Here is an 18,685-nt window from a genome sequence, read left to right as displayed (position 1 = left end):
AAAGAAATAACGGAACTATTGAGTCACTTTTTCTTTTATAAGGAGCAATAATTATGGGGGCTAACTTTTCAGTTATATTTTTTTCCTCTACTTGGGGCTTTATTTGTACCTGTTTGGCTTTGTTATGGCTGACTTATAACTGAGGCCTTTTCTCCCTTCAGTCTGGCAAGTGAGTAGGCCAGTGGATTTTAGGCCATTTTATTTTCTAAGCTGTCACCTGCCGCTTCGAGGCGTCGAGAGCCGTCGGGGGGGGGGGGGGGGGCGGTGGAAGAGATATAATACAAAACACGAAATGCGTAGAAACTAAACAGGCGACGGGCGTCGTCAACCTAACTTGATGTCAGAATATTAAAAGCTGGCCATGTCAGTTCGCGCCGGATTGACGTATCGCGCGGCCAATCGCCTGCGCGCCCCGCCTGATTGATGCGGCCCGCACCCACTCGCGCTGGGTGTCCGGCTGACTGACAGCCGGTCTAGCCAATCGGCGCCTCGGGCTGCGCTGATTGGCGGGACAGTGTGTGTTGGGGGTGGCCTCCCCATGCCGCCGCCGCCGCCTCCTCTCCGTCTCCGGCTGGAGTGATTGACAGGTTGGCTGGACAATGGGAGCTGCCGCGCTGCTTGTCTGCCCCCCGGGTAGGAGTGATTGATTAGACCAAGCGTGTGACTGACGGCGGCCTAAGTCAACCGGGAAGCAGCGTGTTACATAACAGCAATTCGGACCTACCTTAAACCAATCAATCTGGTCAACAGGCAGCAGCCGGGCTGGTGCGATGATGCACCAATCACTGTAGTCCCGGGGCTGGATGTCTGGTTATCATGTTAGGTTGTCTTTTGTGTACACAGAAGATGGATACAGTATTCAAAGTGTCTACTTTGGAAATGTGTTTTATTTCTGGGAATATATCCCTGCACTTGGGCAAGTAAGGTATGTGACTTCTGAAAACAATAATAGTGGCGATGTCAAATAATTTGGAAACTTCTGTGGTTTTTCGTTTTGACTATCATGATCAAGTGAAATTTTAGATTAATTTGCGACTTTAGATGGTCGCTTCAGTGAATTATGGGGTTTTGAGGGCTGTAATAATCTGGTATCCGTGTCGAGCACAGGTTTTTTCAGTTGTGCCCTCAGGGAAAAGGTGATGAAGGCTTGGGTGGGTACGGGAGGGGGTGGCTTGCGGGGGACATTTAAAAAAAAAAATCCAGGTCGAAGTGGGAATTTTAAATTCCTTTGTTCGTTTGACATTCGGTGTATTAGTGGAGAGAAAACACACAGTTCGCTGTTTTTTGATCTGCTGGGGAATCTTTGAGAGTAAAAAATGTTAACAGTTTGGTAAAAGTCTGGAAGTGCATTACCAGGCCCCAGCTGCAGAAGATGCAAGTAGTTTTCATCTGGAGACTGTTAGGTTGGCGATTCTGAAAAAATAATTAATTTCATCAGTGGAGGGGGAGGTTTTGTTTTTAACTGTTAGTTACTTGCGCATTTATCCTGGAAAACGCTAACTGTTTACCAGCTTTGTTTTTGTTGTACTAAATTATGCCAGTTTTTTTTTTAACGAAGTTGTATTTGCAATTTCATGTGCAGTAAATGCTCTTTAGTAGATCCGTCCTGTCACCCTTCTGTTTATTTTTTTTATTTTGAAAGAAATCGCTGTCAAGCCCATACCATCCCTAAGATTGTTCTGTTGAAACCTTAGTCAATCAATATTGTAGATTGTTAGCATTTTTTTGTAAATTCCTCATAATTGGATATTTTAATGTAAAACAGCAAATAAAACATTGAAACAATTGCCAAATGAAAAACTAGTTGTTATTTGCCTGATTTAGTTTAAAAGGACAAATTAGTACTTGTTGATTTTTTTCTCTAGACTGGTTCTTTTGAAATAGTAACCACCATATTTAATTGCATAATCTTTTTAAAATATTTAAATCTGTATCTTCATGTATTGCCATATGTATGAAAAGCACATCATTCAGACTATTCCTGCATTTCTAGCCTGCTCATTATTTTGATGTCTATACCTATATCTAGAAACATCTATGTTTTAAATAAACTCAGGGACATTATTTACACACTTCTAGATGTTGTCTAACTAGTTTTGTATCTTTTCCAGCTTATAAGTTCTTTTAAGACATTGTGAACCACCTATAATGGCAGCAATGTGTATTACTGTTTGGCTATAAAGAATATAACATTCTAGGAAATCCATGGCTTTGCTTCTCTATAAATCCTGTGATTATAAATAAAATTGTTTATCATTGCCATATAAAGTGAGGAAACACACATGGAATATTTGCTAAAAAGTATGAATATACTCAATTTTCATGTAACAATATCCTTTTTAAATAAATTGAAATGAAGGAACAACAGTGCCAGTAAAATAAAGAAAATATGGTAAAATATTGCAATGCCGACGTTGGTTTTGCTTCTCGATTGGAGCCCTGTTACAAATGAATACAATCAATGTTTTTTTTAGCTTGTACCAGGAAATTAGTAACTTTATGAATTTCAGATCTGACATTAAAAACTTTTTTCTGTTGACCATAAAATATCAAATATGTGAACAAGTTAAAAATCATATCGCCATATGCATCTTGACGCAGTTTTGGTCATATTAGCCATTTTTGTACCATGAAATATGTTGACGGTAATGGGGCCCTTCACCATTTCCAAAAAGCATCACTCATCCAGTCACCATGTAAAGACTCCTAGATTCCCACCACCTTTGTTTGTTTACAAATATTTACTTCCAAATTAGAAAGTGTTTTCTGTCAACCTGAAGACATAATCTAATAAGAAAAGCTAAATACAAGAACTGGGATTTTTACCCGCCAGATTTATAAGCTTTTTAAAATTCATTTATTTGCATGTGCTAAGCTGAAAAATAGTTATTCTGTGGACTCTTAAGTGATATAATCTTAAAAGTTAAAAATAAGTGACATAACACTTTTTTGCTCTGTCATCATTTCCATTTTGGGTTGAAAAGACTTAAGTTGAATGTTGTTGCCCACCTGCAGCTTCAGTATATTTGAATGAAGGTAGCTGGCATGGTCTATTAGGGAATTACTGATTCAATGGAGGAAAAAAAAAGATCAAATCAATTCAGATGGGCCCAGAAACATGTATAATAAAAAGAAAAGTTAATTTGCAATTTTAGCAAAGCAACACTCACTCTCTTTCTCCCCCCCCCCCCCCCCCAAAATTTCCAGTTAGCACTAGTGCCTCACAGCGCCGAGGACCCAGGTTCGATCCCGGCACTGTCCCATGTGGAGTTTGCACATTCTCCCCATGCCTGCATGGGTCTCACCCCGACAACCCAAAGATGGATTGGATTGGCCATGCTAAATTACCCCTTCATTGGGGAAAAAAGAATTGGGTACTTTAAATTTAAAAAAAACTAATTTCCAATCTACTCGTTCCCTTTAATGTTATATAACAATTTAAGAAATTCGTAAGTTAAATTTGATTTCGACTTTACAGAAATAGTTGCCCTTTTATAGCTTTACTTGTAAAGATAGTTATTTACACACACAAATTTACATTGGCACAGAATGAGAACTTGCGAATTTGACATTAATTTGTCAATCGATGTTTCCGTCTGCAAATACTGATCTTCGAGGCTGTATAGAGTTATTTAAACTCAAAAGTCTTTTACGTACCGTGACCTGCGTTTTCTGTGCTAAGGTTAAAGCCCAAAAAGAGAAAATAAAAGGCATAGATTTATATTTAACTATTGGGGTCCATATTAAATCATTCACTAATGGTTGACCTTGTGCTTAAATGTAAAATACCGTATTTGTGAACAGATGGTGTGCACCATTGTTTGGAACTTTTTGCAGTTTGTCAAGAATTAGAATTTAACCTAGATACTATGTTTCTCCTTAAGTTTATTCTCAGACAGCTAGATGCTTTTACAAAATGGGGATGTTGTGAACACTGCTGTAGGTTTACTTGTAGAGCCTCCTGCAAAAGCTTGCCACCAACTTATGGGTGTTTATGGCACATAATGTGAGCCAACTATCTCGTGTTTTGGAAACATTCCATTTTTAACTGTTTATTTCCTCACATGGGTAAAACAAATAGTTGAAATGAAAGGGAATTCTCTTTAATATATTTTATTTCAGAGAACCACACTAGTATCAAATAACTTCACATACCTATGCAAAAACAATAAATACACAACTAAAATCTACAAAACAAACTTAATGTACTCTACCATAATTGCAGTTACATAGATTGTACTAACAAAGATGATGCCCTCACTCCTGGTGCTCAGGGAATGGCACATGACTTTAAAAATCTGTACACTAACCAACTCTTTGCGTATTGTTGCTGCAAAAATACAATATTACTGAAGGTGATTTTACACTTCCTTGTTACATTATTTTTCTAAAATTTATCTTTGGCACATGTTTACTAGTTTGTGGCTCTTTCATTTCTTCATGATATGATTTATGATCTAGGATATTCCCTACTGTGCACACACCTTGCAAGTATACTTCAAATACTTGGCTCCAAAACAGTGTTGTAATGAGGGTGTAATGTACTTTACAGAATCGTTGATAACTGGTTTGTACGTACAAAGGCAGTAGTACAAATTTTTGCCTTCTGGATTTCCAGATTTTTTTTGTACTTTTAAAGTTAGATTTTTAACGAGCTGACACAAAATATATTTATTTAATATCAGTCTGCTAATCATATTCCTAAAAGCTGAGTTGTTAAAACTATTTGATATGTTTCGCTGATTTCTTTTATTTAAAAAGATCCATTTTATTAACACTTCAGTCTTACATGAACAGAATTTTGTTTCCTCTTCTATTTTTGGCCAAATTGCCTTTTGCTGGAGGGTTCTTTTTTAATTTTAATTTCAATGTCTCTATTTTAAATCTAAGTAAAGACAGAAAGAAACTAATGCTTTTGTATGGCAGCTTTCAAACCTCAGACTTTCACCGACAATGGAGGACCTTAAATTTGTAATGCAGGGCATCACAGCCAATTTACAACAGCAAGGTCCTACAAACAGCAGTTAAATAAGTGACCAATGAAACTGTTTTAATGGTTGTAGATTAAATATGTTTTTAGAGGGTGCTGGGAGAAGTCCTTTGCACTTCAATAACACCATGTCCACCTTGCAGGCAGATGGCTCTCGGTTTAACATCTAATCAGAAAGCTGGCATCTCTTAACAGCACAGTATTGAATATGTGCTCAAGACTGGAATAGGGTTTGAACTGAACACTCTGTGATTCCGAAGTGAGAGTATTACTACACAACCAAAACTAATATCCTGGGTTTCTCATTGGGTTTAATATTTGAGATGAATAATACATGGTTTCATTAATTTAACCAGTTATGTTGATTTCAAACAAAGAAACTGTTGAAGTTATTTTAATTTTATTTTCATGAAATTCTAGCTATATGTCACTCATAAGACCATACGACATAGGTGCAGAATTAGGCCACTCGGCCTATCGAGGGAGTGCAGCGAAGGTTTACCAGATTGATTCCAGGGATGGCGGGACTGTCTTATGAGGAGAGATTGACTAGGTTTGGATTTTTCTCGCTGGAGTTCAGAAGAATGAGGGGGGATCTCAAAGAGACTTATAAAATTTTAACGGGACTAGATGATAGATGCAGGGAAGATGTTACCAATGATGGGTGTGTCCAGAACCGGTAACAGTCTGAGGATTCAGGGTAAACCATTTCGGACAGATATAAGGAGACATTTCTTCACACAAAGAGTGGTGAGCCTGTGTAATTCATTACCACAGGAAGTAGTTGATGCGAAAACTTTGAATATATTCAAGAGGCAGCTAGATATAGCACTTGGGGAGAATGGGATCAAAGGCTATCGGGAGAAAGCAGGATTAGGCAATTGAGTTGGATGATAAGCCATGATCGCGATGAATGGCGGAACAGGCTCGAAGGGCCAAAAGGCCCACTCCTATCTTCTATGTATCTATGAATCTGCTTCACCATTCAATCATGGCTGATATTTTTCTTATCCCCATTCTCCTGTCTTCTCCCCATAATCCCTGATCCCCTTATGTGGTGTAGGTACATCCACAGTGCTGTTGTGGAGTTCCAGGATTTTGACCCAGTGATAGTGAGGGGGTGGTGATATAGTTCCGTCAAGATGTGTGACTTGCGGGTGGGGGGAGAGATCTGCTACCCTTGTTTGCCGTGGTGGTAGAGGTCTCAAGTTTGGAAGCTGCTGCCAAAGGACCCTTGGTGAGTTGATACAGTGCATCTCATAGATGTGCACCTGTAGCGGAGGGAGTGAATTTTATAAGGGATTGGATGTGCCGCTGGTGTTGAGTTTTTTGTGTTTTGCACTCACTGAAGCAAGAGGAGAGTATTACATCACACTACTGACCTATCTCTTGAGGGTGGTGGACAGGCTTTGGGAATATCTTGAGTCTATCTCAGTGTTTGACATATTACTGGCTGGAGGGGGAGAACTTGCCAGTGAATGCAACTGCAGAATGACCCAATACATTTTATTTTTTCTTTTGTGTGGCACACAATCTTTTAAACTGATTAGCTTTCTTCGAAACCCAAAGTAACATCTTCAGATCTCCTTCCTAGTTTTGATTGCAATAATAAATTGTGATATTTTTAATGACTCATTTTTCTGACCATACTTGGTCCTATAATCTAAGGATTATTTGACTGCAGGTCTGAGCTTCATCTGCAATTTTTCTCCTGGTGTATTTAAACAGTCTAAGAAAAGGAAATGAGAAAAATTACATTTGCTTTAAACAATCTGAACCAGGAAGAAATGTGAATAGTGTGTAAAAATGCCTTCTGTTGTGCATTATATTTCAGAAACTGATTTAGTAGACTTCATTTGGATTTAATCATTGTTGCGATTAAATCAGATTTTTGTCTTGCCCAAAAGAACAATCTTCATTCAGCATTTTCAGACTCAATGGAAATTGTGTTGGAGGAAGGAGTTATTCTCAATATCTAGTGATAGTTGTTTCTGATGTTCTGGAGAGTCCACATGTAGTTCCCAAGTTGAGTTTTTTCATAAAAGAATTTGGAAGCTAAACAAAGAGAAAGATACAAAATACGTTTGGTAAGTGCTAACTAAAAATAATTGGATTCATTTCAAAAAAGAACCGCAAAGCTTAAGATATGTGGTAGGGAACAAAGGGCATACCAGTAATTCCAATTTTGAGGATTAATACTCCATTACAAAATTAAAACTTTTACAAGATGGGGATGCTACGTGGGCCAATACTGCGCAATGTTGATGACGTATCAAAAAACATAATTGGCCGATGAACGGTCATCTGGCTTTCCAGAGAAACCTATTTATTAGTCTCATTTGAGTTCAGCAGCGGGAAGATAATTCATATCCTTTGAACAATTACCCTACAAAATATGTGGCCCTGTTTTCCAGGTGATGGGTTGAAGTGTATTATGCAAGTGTTTAAACACAAGAATACATTATTGAGTGAAGGATGTGCCAACAAACAGCTGGGACAAGGGAATTTCCTCCAGTTTAATTCTAAGAAAGTCACATGTTCATGGGAGTAAAAATGATCCTATTGTAACATTACTGTAACCATCTGTTATATGAAATTCTTGATCTGGTTCCACAATTGTACCTTCTCTTGTGGATTATTCACTGTATTTTTATACCTACATTGTTGGTTCTTGGAACCTTTTATTCCTTTACCAGGGTGACAGGTTCATAAAAATAATGATTTTCTCCCTGATTGCTTTCAGTCCTGCTGCATAAACAACGGTAACATATACTTGTGCGCTATCTCATTAGAACACTGCAACTGCAAGTGAGAAGTGTTATTTTCAAGGTACTGGCTCATGATCTGACAGTATAAAGATATTGAACTTTTAACGTTGTTCAGTACCAAATGTTACCACAGGAGGTCCTCAGTCTCCTGTGCAAATGTTGGCGCGGCATACTGTGCTGGACAATTGGCTTTTTAGCATTTAAATTTACAGGTCCCATGGAATGCAATAATATTTGCGCAACTCTGAGCCAGGCAGGTAGACCTTACACCTGTGGAATTTAAAATGGATTTTTTTCTTCCTTTCTGTCCATGATTAAGCATTCTGCTACCAGAATGACACAGTAGATGGCTATACTTTACTGCAGAAAAATATATTGGCTCAGATGTTGATTCAAACAGAATGGAATGTGAAATCCAGTATTATATTGCAAAACTCACTGAGCCAACATTAAAATTGTACATAAAATAAGGTTGTATTTTTAGAGCAGAATTGTAATATCAGCAGTGAAGCATTTTATACTGCATTTTAAATTTATATGTTTGTGTGTGCAATAGATAATGTGCAATATAGTTAACTCCAAAGGGAATAAATTCAGCAGCATCATGACTGTTCTCATGGCATCTGATACTTCAAAATTACTGTGGGACAAATTAATTTGCCATTGGCGCTGGTAGTTTGAACTGGTTGAGAAGTCATTTGTTTGTGCATTTGGAAGATTAGAACACCTCATTCAAATTAAGAACCAAATGCCTGTCAGTAAAATAATATATAAATATGCCATTGCACTGATCAGGTGAATCAGTGATGAGCCATGTTAACAACAAAGCATTAAAGTAAGAAGTAGGAAATGATGGAATACTTTGAATATACTGGATCTTCCAGGACATTCCTGATGATGGCTTGGAGATTTCATGAGAATGGGGTGTTATGACCAAGAAACTGGAAGCATTGCAGAGGGAATTTCCTATGTGTGGAACATTATGGATATTACTGGAATGGAAAACACTGAGAGGATCCCCGGTTTGGGAGTGTGTTGGGTAGTGCCAGGAAGTACCAAGATTGCAGTTGGAGTTTGAGAAGAGAGTTCTGCGAAATGGAGGTGAGCAGAAATCTGGGGTCCGTGGTGACAGAGTGAATTTGAGCTTGATGGGGTGCAGACTTGTTTGGAGGCATGGCGTGGTGTGGAAATGGAATTTTTGAACTGGGAAAAGACTTTGGCGGGTAGGAGCCCAGGAGAATGGTCCTTGGTTCTTTTAGGAAAATCTAGTCACCGCCTGCATTATATTTCCATCTGTTCACCTTCTCCCTGACCTGTCTCGGCTTCATTTGCTCTGTCGGGCCTTTCCCCATATTAGATAGTTAGGCATCAGACTTGTCTCGGTGGTAACTTGAAGGTTGGATGTTCATGTTGTACTCCAGTTTGGTAATTGTCCAGCTGTTCTGTAGAAAAATATCCAACTCTCAGCCAGGCTTTTAAGCGAGGTACAGGCCTGAAATAAATAAAACTTTAAGGAAGCATTGAATGATCCCATCCAATAAAGATATTCTGTTATTATGATGCATGCAATTTTTGAATTTTCAAAAATCCTATTTTGGACTTTAGCAATTTTAATCTTGTTGAATTAATTTTCTAAAAGTGTTTTGAGTAATTTTATCTTATCTACCAGTAGATTATTTTAACAAATCATTCAGAATTGGGTTCAGAAGACATTAGCAGTTTCTCATTGACAGATTTCTAGACCCTCACTTTGCTTTTGATTTTATCCATTTCCTCCATTCTGATTGTTGATGCTGTTTTACTTTGACCAAGTAATTCCAAAGGTTATGACCCTCAAAGAGAAGACATTCTTCATCCTCTCCATCTTCAATGGGAGAGCCCTTATTTTGAAACTCAGTTCCCTCGTTATAGTTTCCCCATGAGGGGAAACATCCTCTCAGCGTCTGTTCCCCTCCGAATCTTGAATGTTTCAATAAGGGCATCTCGCATTCTTTTAAACTCCAATGAGTACAGGCTCAACCTTTTCTCAAAAGGCAATCAATTTAGTGAATCTATTATGAACTGCTTCCAATTGCAAGATAATCTCTCCTTAAATAAAGAAACCTAAACTGTATGCAGTACTACACTAGGTGTGGTCTCACCAATGCCCTCCACGGTTGTAGCAAGACTCCCTATTTGATACTCCACACCCCTTGCAATAAAGACAATCGCTCCACTTGCATTCCTAATTACTTGCTGTACTGGTGTGCTAAATTCTTGTGATTCGCATACAAGGACACCCAGATCCCTCTGCCTTGCACATCCTCCTGTTCCTTTGCTGCTTCTAAAGACAAAAGCTTTTGAGCACTAAACCACCTTTAGCTTGTCAGGCAGCATCTGAAAAGAACAGGTAGGATGTTCTGAGGAAGGTACATTCCCAAAAAGCCTGTCTGCTCTCTCGATAAATGCTGCCTGACTTGCTCAGTGTTGCTCGTGGTTTTAAATTTCCAACATCTGTAGTATTTTGCTTTATGATCTAATTTTTGATTAAGCTGGTGGCCAAATGGGTTAAGAAATCTCTTACATCATTTTAAAATGTCATTGTGCAGTAATTGTTTTTATGCAATATTGATTCTACAATGAAATTCTAACAAAATAGCACATGATAGCTGTTGGGTGAGGTGATTTCTGCAACACTAGGGCAAAGATCTAGTGAAAGGCTGGATCAAGGAATAGATTGTTCGGTCTTCCCTGTCTCTTCGGAAAGCTGCCTTGCAGAAGAATCCTTGGGGGGGAGGGGGGGTGAATATATTTATATTTTTTTAAGTGGCATGAAAAGTTTAGTTTTTTAAAAAAGGACAATGTCCAAGAACAAAATGAAATTCATGTTAGAGAGACAGACAGAAAGAAAAGATACAATCTGGTACTTATTGCACTGAACTAACAATTCAGAGGTTGAGTTCAAAGTTTTAAAATTAAATTCAATAAATCTATAATGTTTGCAAGTTTGTTTGTTGTCAACTCTAACCCTAACCCAGCTGTCTCACTAACGTTTAGGGGTAGAGTACACCACACAAATCAGTCCCATACTACGTGGTAGCTTCTCCATGCTCTCTGAAGTTGTCTTGTAATCATCAGGGCTTGGAGGATTACATTGAGAACTGGTTGCTTGCATAAGGCTTTTATTCCATTGAGTTTAAAAGTTGAGGGTGATCTAATCAAGGTGGTATTTAAATAATAAAGGGCTTTTAAAGCTAGATGCAGAGAGACAATTTCCTCTGGTAGGGACCAATAAAAATAGAGCTAGGCTATTTAGGAAGGAAATCGAGAACCTTTTTATACAAAAGTGCAGTGGAAATCTGGGACAGTTCTCCCAAAACGTCTGTGTTGGTCAATTAAAATAGGTGAAGGTATCAAAGGAAAAGAAGCAAAGGCAAGTGATTAAAGGTAAGGTATAACTGAATGTCACAAAAGGATTGAGAGGCCAAATGACCTATGCTTTTTCCTGTGCGAACAGGTTTTAAAAAAAGATTTAAAAACAGAACTATTAATTGACCCAGGCAGCGTACTAGAGCAAGATTTGGGGAGTCTAAACCAAGTTGACCATGTAAAATTCTCTTTAATGGCTAGGGACGAAAACTGTTTCACTTTGTACTTGCAGAATCATGTCTGCTAACATCCTGTTTCACAGCAAGATACACCCACCTGAGGTGGTGGCACAGTGCTATATAGTTCAGTGTGTTTAGGCCTGGAAATCACCAACATCAACTTTGGGCCCGATTAAGTCTTGTGGCTTCAGGTCAAACAATGTTGAGAAAACCTTTTGATGATCATCACCTACCTTCCACCTCAATTTATAAATTGATAATCCTCTAAACTGAGCATAATTTGGAAGAAGCTCCAAAGAAAACCACATATATAAGCTGCTCTGAGTAAAATATTTGACCACTAAAATTGACTTGGTAATAGTCTCAACAGGCCAAGTCCTGAAGGACTGAGCTGTCATCAACAATTTAAAGGACTCAAGATGAGAAAATAACCTACCTTAATTCTTTCTCACTAGCCTATCTATTACTGACATGTTGTTTCACACTAGCATTGATAATAACAACTACTACATAATTTGTGTGATTCCAAAGTCTCATCTTCACAGTGAGGATATCTTTGTGCTTTGTGAAAAAAAAAAATATTGTGCTCATTGGGACAGATGGATTTAGCTAACAAAAACTAAGCCATCAATGAGGCATGATTGGCTGTGATTAACTGCATTTATATTTCCACAATTTATAAAATTATGGACCAACCCATCCCTCACTTCTTTCAGGCCAGAAAAACAATCTTAAAGAGTGCAATGATGCATGGCAGGAGCCGGGCCATACATACTTTAGAATGAGGCATCAATTCAATGAAAGTACTAGACCAGCCTACCATAATGCTAAGCATCAAAAGCAGAAATTTATAGGTAGTTAAGTGGCTGCACGAATAGCAAGTTGGATAAAAACCGGTGTCTTACCATATCCACCAGAGTGTAGGTAACCAGGCAACTAAAAGGTGGCAGAGTCTCTTAACCTTCTCCTCACCAACCATGTACTTGAGTATAAGAAACCCAGCTGATGCATTTTCAGGCAGAAGTGCAGAGTGAATTATCCTACCCTGCTGCGTTCTCATATACCAGTGTCTACTCCACATGGCATTAAGAAGAAGCTAGGTGTGCTGTGGACACAGCAAAGGCTATAAACCTCTGACAACAGGCTGAAGTTCTGGACACCTGAGATAGGTACTCCCAACTAAGCTGGTCCAATCTAGCTGTGAGACTTGGGTCACCCCCATAATGCGGAAGATTGCCCAGCTATGTTCGTCCACTAATAGCAGGATAAATCTAAGTTAACCAATTAATATTTTATTTTATTTTATTTGTTTCCTCCAAATCATCAATAAAGTGATGACACCATTGACAACATCTACCATTGATGAGCACTTACTCACCAATAATATCAGGTACTTGGGTTGGTTTGTGCCAAAGCCACATGGCTACAAACCTCTAAATTGCTTCATTCAAACATGGATATGTGAGCTGGATACCAAAGGAGAGATGAATTTGGCTTTTCTTGACATTGAGGCAGCCTATGACCAAGTAGAAATTACATCAAACGCCACTGGCAAAACTGAGATAATAACTCTATTCAAGAAAGGAGGAAAGAAGAAAGTAGGAAACTAGTGCAGTTAGCCTAACATCTGTTATAGGGAAATCATATAATCGTTGAATTTACAGTGCAGAAGTAGGCCATTCAGCCCATCGAGTCTGCACAGGACCTTGGAAAGAGCACCCTACTTAAACTCACGCCTACTGCCTATCCCCATAACCCAGTAACCTCACCTAACCTTTTTGGACACCAAGGGCAATTTAGCATGGCCAATCAACTTAACCTACACATCTTTGGTCTGTGGGAGGAAACTGGAGCACCTGGAGGAAACCCACGGTGACACCGGGAGAACGTGCAGACTCCGCGTAGACAGCGATCCAAGCTGGGAATCGAACCTGGGACCCTGGAGCTATTAAACAACTGTGCTAACCACTGTGCTACCATGCCACCCTGCTTGAATCCATTATTAAGGAGATAATAGGACATTTAGAAAATCATATCAGACGGTCAAAATTATTTTGAGTGGGAAATCATGTTTTACTAGCTTATTGGCATTCTTTTGAGGAAGTAACACGCAGGGTGGATAATGGGGAATCACTTGATGTATTTGGATTTCCAATAGGCCATTTGATAAGTTGTGATATAAAAGGTCACCACACAAGAGCTCATGCTGTTGTGGGATAACATTTTTTATTACTTTATCAGAGTTATAAAGCCAGAGCTCCGAGTGTAGACAGGGGCAAACCCCCAAGCCAGCTCCCCGCCCGTTCCAAAAACCAACCCAAATTCAAATTGAATCCAATTCATGGTCCCCACAAGAGAGACACAGACCAGATCCAGACACCACACCCGACCTCGCGCTCATCTCAGCCAAAAGGCCGAAAATTGAGGATTGGATAGCTAACAAGAAACAGATGGCCGGGATAAATGTTTCTTTTCAGCTTGGGAAACAGTAACTAGTGGAGTATGACAGGAGTTAGTGCTGGGGCCCATAACTATTTACAATAATATTAATGACTTTGATGAATAGTAGCTAAATTTGCTGACAATACAAAGGTGGGAAAGCAAGTTGGGAGCAGGATCGAAAAATCTGCAAAGGGTTATAGATAGGGTAAGAACTGGGCAAAAATTTGGCAGATGACCGGTAATGTGAGAAAATATGAGCTTGTCCACTTTAGCAGAAAGAATAGAAAAACAACATCATTTGAATGGAGAAAGATTACAGAAATCTGTGGTACAAGGGTAACTGGGTGTCTTGGTACATAAATTACAAAATTGTTTTCATGAAGGTAGAGCAAGATTGAGAAAGCAAATGGACTGTTGGCCTTTGTTGAAAGGGGAATGCAGTCTAAAAGTAGGAAAGTGCTGCTATAGCTTTACAGGGCCTTATTGAGATCATATCTGGAGTACCACGTCCAATTTTGTTCTCCTTACTTAAAGAAGGATATACTTTTATTGGAAGCAGTTCCAAGGTTTGCTCAGCTGATTCTTGTGATGAAGGGGATGTCTAATGAGGAAAGGTTGAGCGGGTTAAGCTTATGCTCATTGAAATTTAGATGAATGAGAGGTGATCTGATTGAAGCATATAAGAATCTGAGGGCTTGATAGGGTGAATCCTGGGAGGATGTTTCCCCTTGGGAAATCTAGAACTCAGGGATACAGTTAAAAGTAAGAGGTCTCCTCCATCTATGATGGATATGAGGATTTTTTTTCCTCTTGAGGTTTGTCGACTTTGGTATTCTCTTGCCCAGAGAGGAGTGGAATCTGTGTCATTGAACATATATGACTGAATTAGACATGTTTTTGATTGACAAGGAAGTCGAGCATGGGAGCAGGGAAGATAATGAAGGCAAGGCCACAATCGGGTCAGTCATGATCCTATTGACTGGAGACGTAGGCTAAAGGGGTCAAATGGCCTACTATTGTAATTTCTATGAGATCAGTGGGGCATGAAAGAGGAAACCACTTCACTTGCTGGTATCTTAACTGACAGAAAGGAATATAGTTATAATTGTTGGAGACCAATAGGACATCATAGAATCCCTACAGTACAGAATGAGGTCATTTGGCTTATCGGGTCTGCACTGACCCTTCCCGCCCTATCCCTGCAACCCCATCTAATGGCCACTCCACCTAATCTTCGCATCCTTGGACTGTGAGAGGAAACCAGAGCCCCCGGAGGAAACTCACGCAGACACTGGGAGAAAGGTGCACTGAGGTTGGAATTGAACCCTGATACCTGGAGCTGTGAGGCAGCGGTGCTAACCATTATGCCGCCCAACAGAGGCTCGATTATGCCAAAAATCATAAATTTGGCAGACTGTCCCTAAACACCCTTTTGTAGTGGCTGTTTTCTACAAATGATCTCGTAAGTAATCAGTAAATATTATTCATCAGCCTCTTCCTCACCCTCTCCACCCACATGCCAGTTTCTCCCAGGAGATTATTTTATTGCTATTCTGTTCTCATCACTGCATGGGTTCTTCATGGAAGTGTCCCTCAGTCCAACCATGTTAGTCAGTAAGATTTGCTTTATCTTAAAATGTTGAGTGGGATTCTTTGATGACAGTTTAGTGTTCAGTTTCATTCACAATTCTTTTCAAGATTAAATCGCTTTGCCAGCCCACAGTGGAAAGCATCCAAAATTGTGCTGATATATGGCATGTATGTTACCTCCGATGCAAATGCCTGATAATGAGAAAGTCCTGCTATCTTCCCACGATCTTAACTGGCAGAAACAACAATGAGCCCTCTCTGAATATTTAGCTTCTTGGAGCGTACCATTGACCGGAAGCTGAGCTGGACCAGCGATTAAAAATACTCTCGACAGGAAACGCTATCTACATTGTGACAAATAGCCCGTGCCCTGAACTCAAAGTTGTTCCACCATCTACAAAGCTGAAGCAATGGAATAGGCTGGACATCTGTAGCAACGCTTTAGACCCTGGGCACCATCCAGTTTCTTGTACAGCTCTGATGTTTAATTCAATATAGTTGTTAAATATTTTGCACCTGTGCTGCAGCTGAAATGCACATTTTCATTGTGAGTATTTGTGTGTAAACAATGCAACACCGAGTAATAAATTAATTTGATCTATTGTGCCTGCTGATGCAGATTAATTTGCTGAACTCAAATTATACCCACTGGATTTCTGTGTGAATCAGGTGCTAAACTAGAGAGACAAGTTCCCGGTGTCAGTGGAACGAATCTGAAGCAATAAAAGAAAACCTGAAAAGTTTTCACTTGCACAACTGTACAACCTGGAATGAAAAGTTAATCATTGCTTTGTTATTGTGAATCTTTAATTATATGCAACTTGTTTAGTTCTGTATCAGAATTATAAGATAAGATCATTAAAAATAGGAGAAGGACTGTCATTCGGGCCATTTAGCCCGTTCCGCCGTTCAATCATTTAAATTAAATTTTACCACTTTAATGTTTTTTTGTGCGGTCAAAATGGGGTATCAATCATCAATATTTTTGAGCATGATTGTGGATCATACACCATTTCCTATACAATAATGCCTCATATTGGATATTCTACTTTGCACTTGAGCTAGGATCTTTCCTTGGAAGAATTACATCTATGGGCAGTTCTTTTAAGCTAAGTATGGAATTGTTTTGTTCGATACTACGGGAATTCCTATATAATTCACAGTTTCTGAGTGCAATTGCGGGGTCCATATTTCTCCTCGCTCCTCTCTCTCTCTCTCTCTCTCTTCTCCCCCCCCCCCCCCCCCCCAAACTTATTGCACTGACTGATGGAATATTTTTAGATCCAAAATATTTGGATTTACAATCGAGTTAGCTTTTACAGCTCCTACATCTTTAAAATCTGGAGAATGCTATACAAAGGCATAACCAATGTATACCTCCAGCTGGCAGAGTACTGTTGTGTACATCAACCTATGCTTCTGATTACCTCCCAACCTAATTGACATAAATTGTACAAAAATGTCATTAACTGTGCTACGTTTATCATTCAAGAAGCTATTGAAAAACAGAATTTGCTGCCAAAATTGCAGTCAATTTAATGTGTGCAGCAGTACTAGTGTGAACACCTTTGGCACAAATTGTTGATAGTTTGCGCTGCTCCACTGTTGTGAAAACGGGAATTATTGTTGTGCAATTAAAATCTTTTCAATTATTGGTGGTCTTTGTATATTACCAAAATGTCTTCACCAAAATGTAAAATGAACTTGATTAAAATGTGGTCGACTGGTTTATTGATCTATCAACCCAGATTTACTTCCTCCTTTTTCTTAGCATTATTCTTAAGGTCTCAGATTATAGATATTGTCGCTTTACTGCTGTTACAAATTTTAGCTCCAATTTAGATATCTTGCCTGGTTCAACTGCCTTGTCCACTTCTGTAAATGGTCCTTGCATCTTTAAGTTCAGGAGCGTGATTTCATTACCCAATATCTAATAGCACCCCTTGTGATCTGAACTAGATTTTCTGTATTTCACGTGTTTTCACAAGCACTTACCCAATATTTAAGTGGAATGACTGATCATGTTGCATATGATATGAATTGTTAAATTGCTTTATTTTACAGACGTAAAATTTTTATATCGACTGACCTACAAGATTCTGGTCCGTTATAAAAAAGGGGGTTAACTCATTAGTGGTTTTAAAGTGGCTTATTTTTTTTCCTTTATAAATTTAGAGTATCCAATTAAGGGGCAATTTAGAGTGGCCAATACACCTACCCTGCATATCTTTGGGTTGTGGGGATGAAACCCACGCAAACACGAGGAGAATATGCAAACTCTACACAGACAGTGACCCAGAGCTGGGATCGAACCTGGGACCTCGGTGTCGTGAAGCTGCAGTGCTACCCACTGCACCACTGTGCTGCCCTTAAAGTGGCTTATTAAGCAACAGTTTAAAAATATGTTGCGTAAGTTAAATAGACAGGAAAAGCACAATTGAGAAAGGTTTATCCATCCTGGTGGGTGAACAGACAGATGAAGTAAATTTCTGCAGCTGTTTCTTGTCTGTTCTGTTTGCAGCCCTCTTCATTTGTTCTCTGCCTTCTTGAGCTAAGTGAGGTGCGAGGAAGCTCTCTTATTCTTCCCGCTGAAGAAGACTGGCCGGCCTGGATCACTTGAAAAAAATAATTTTTCTTTCCTTTCCAAAGTGATTTTGCCCCTCCCCCCTCGAGAACCTGTATTTAACCTTTTTCCTCAGATGGTTGGTATAACCTTATCAAGAATGTCTCTGCTAGAGACATGTCCATGGCAGAGATAGCAGACTCATCTGTGTTTTTCAGCCAACACGATGCCATGGAAGCTTTCTTCATAATAAATGTATTAAATATTATCAAAAGGTTAAGACTTGGTTATTATACAGCAATATTTAACACAAATGCATTGAGAAGTTTCACTTGACTTAAAAGTCCTCCTCTAGAATAATAAATCAGGCTACCCTGTCCCTGTTAGTCCCCTGTCCCTGTTAATCAGCTGAAATATGATTGCTTTTAATTCCTCTTGAATCTGACCAACAAATAGCCCTTGTAATAAACTGCCAAAGCTTTTGTTGCTTTTTTTTGCAGCAGATTCTGACTGCATTAAATCCATTGTTACTTTGTCTGTTTTTTGTTATCATTGATTGGAGGAAGTAGTGGGGGCTGTTCCAACTTCTTTCCCATTCAGCAGTGCATCTAGAAGCCGGTCAATAAAATTGGCTATCTTCCTGCTACCAAGCATGGAATCTTGTAAACCTCCAATCTTCGGTTTGAATGAAAGAGTCATACGAGTGAAAATTGTAGATGTTGTGGGGAGCTTGAAGGAGGATATG

General features: G+C 39.1%; 1 protein-coding gene and 1 long non-coding RNA gene across 7 annotated transcripts in view; one reads left to right on the top strand and one right to left on the bottom strand.

Annotated features, from left to right (window-relative positions):
* LOC140427992 (uncharacterized) overlaps positions 1 to 783 on the bottom strand; it is a 66,034-nt gene extending 65,251 nt beyond the window's left edge. The window contains exon 1 of the long non-coding RNA XR_011948678.1: positions 725 to 783. This is a non-coding gene — a long non-coding RNA (uncharacterized lncRNA). The remainder of the gene's footprint in view (positions 1 to 724) is intronic.
* LOC140427991 (zinc finger and BTB domain-containing protein 20-like) overlaps positions 1 to 18,685 on the top strand; it is a 502,007-nt gene that overhangs the window by 520 nt on the left and 482,802 nt on the right. For 5 of the 6 annotated variants that reach the window (XM_072513927.1, XM_072513920.1, XM_072513923.1 and 2 more), the window contains exon 1: positions 559 to 925. The exons of the other annotated variant lie outside the window; for it this stretch is intronic. The gene's annotated coding sequence lies outside the window, so the exon portion shown is untranslated. Of the gene's footprint in view, positions 1 to 558; positions 926 to 18,685 lie in introns of those variants that run through there. 6 annotated transcript variants of the gene reach the window in all.

Source organism: Scyliorhinus torazame, chromosome 8 (assembly GCF_047496885.1).
Source record: "Scyliorhinus torazame isolate Kashiwa2021f chromosome 8, sScyTor2.1, whole genome shotgun sequence".
Taxonomy (NCBI): Eukaryota; Metazoa; Chordata; class Chondrichthyes; order Carcharhiniformes; family Scyliorhinidae; genus Scyliorhinus; species Scyliorhinus torazame.
This window is presented reverse-complemented; position numbering and strand designations above follow the sequence as displayed.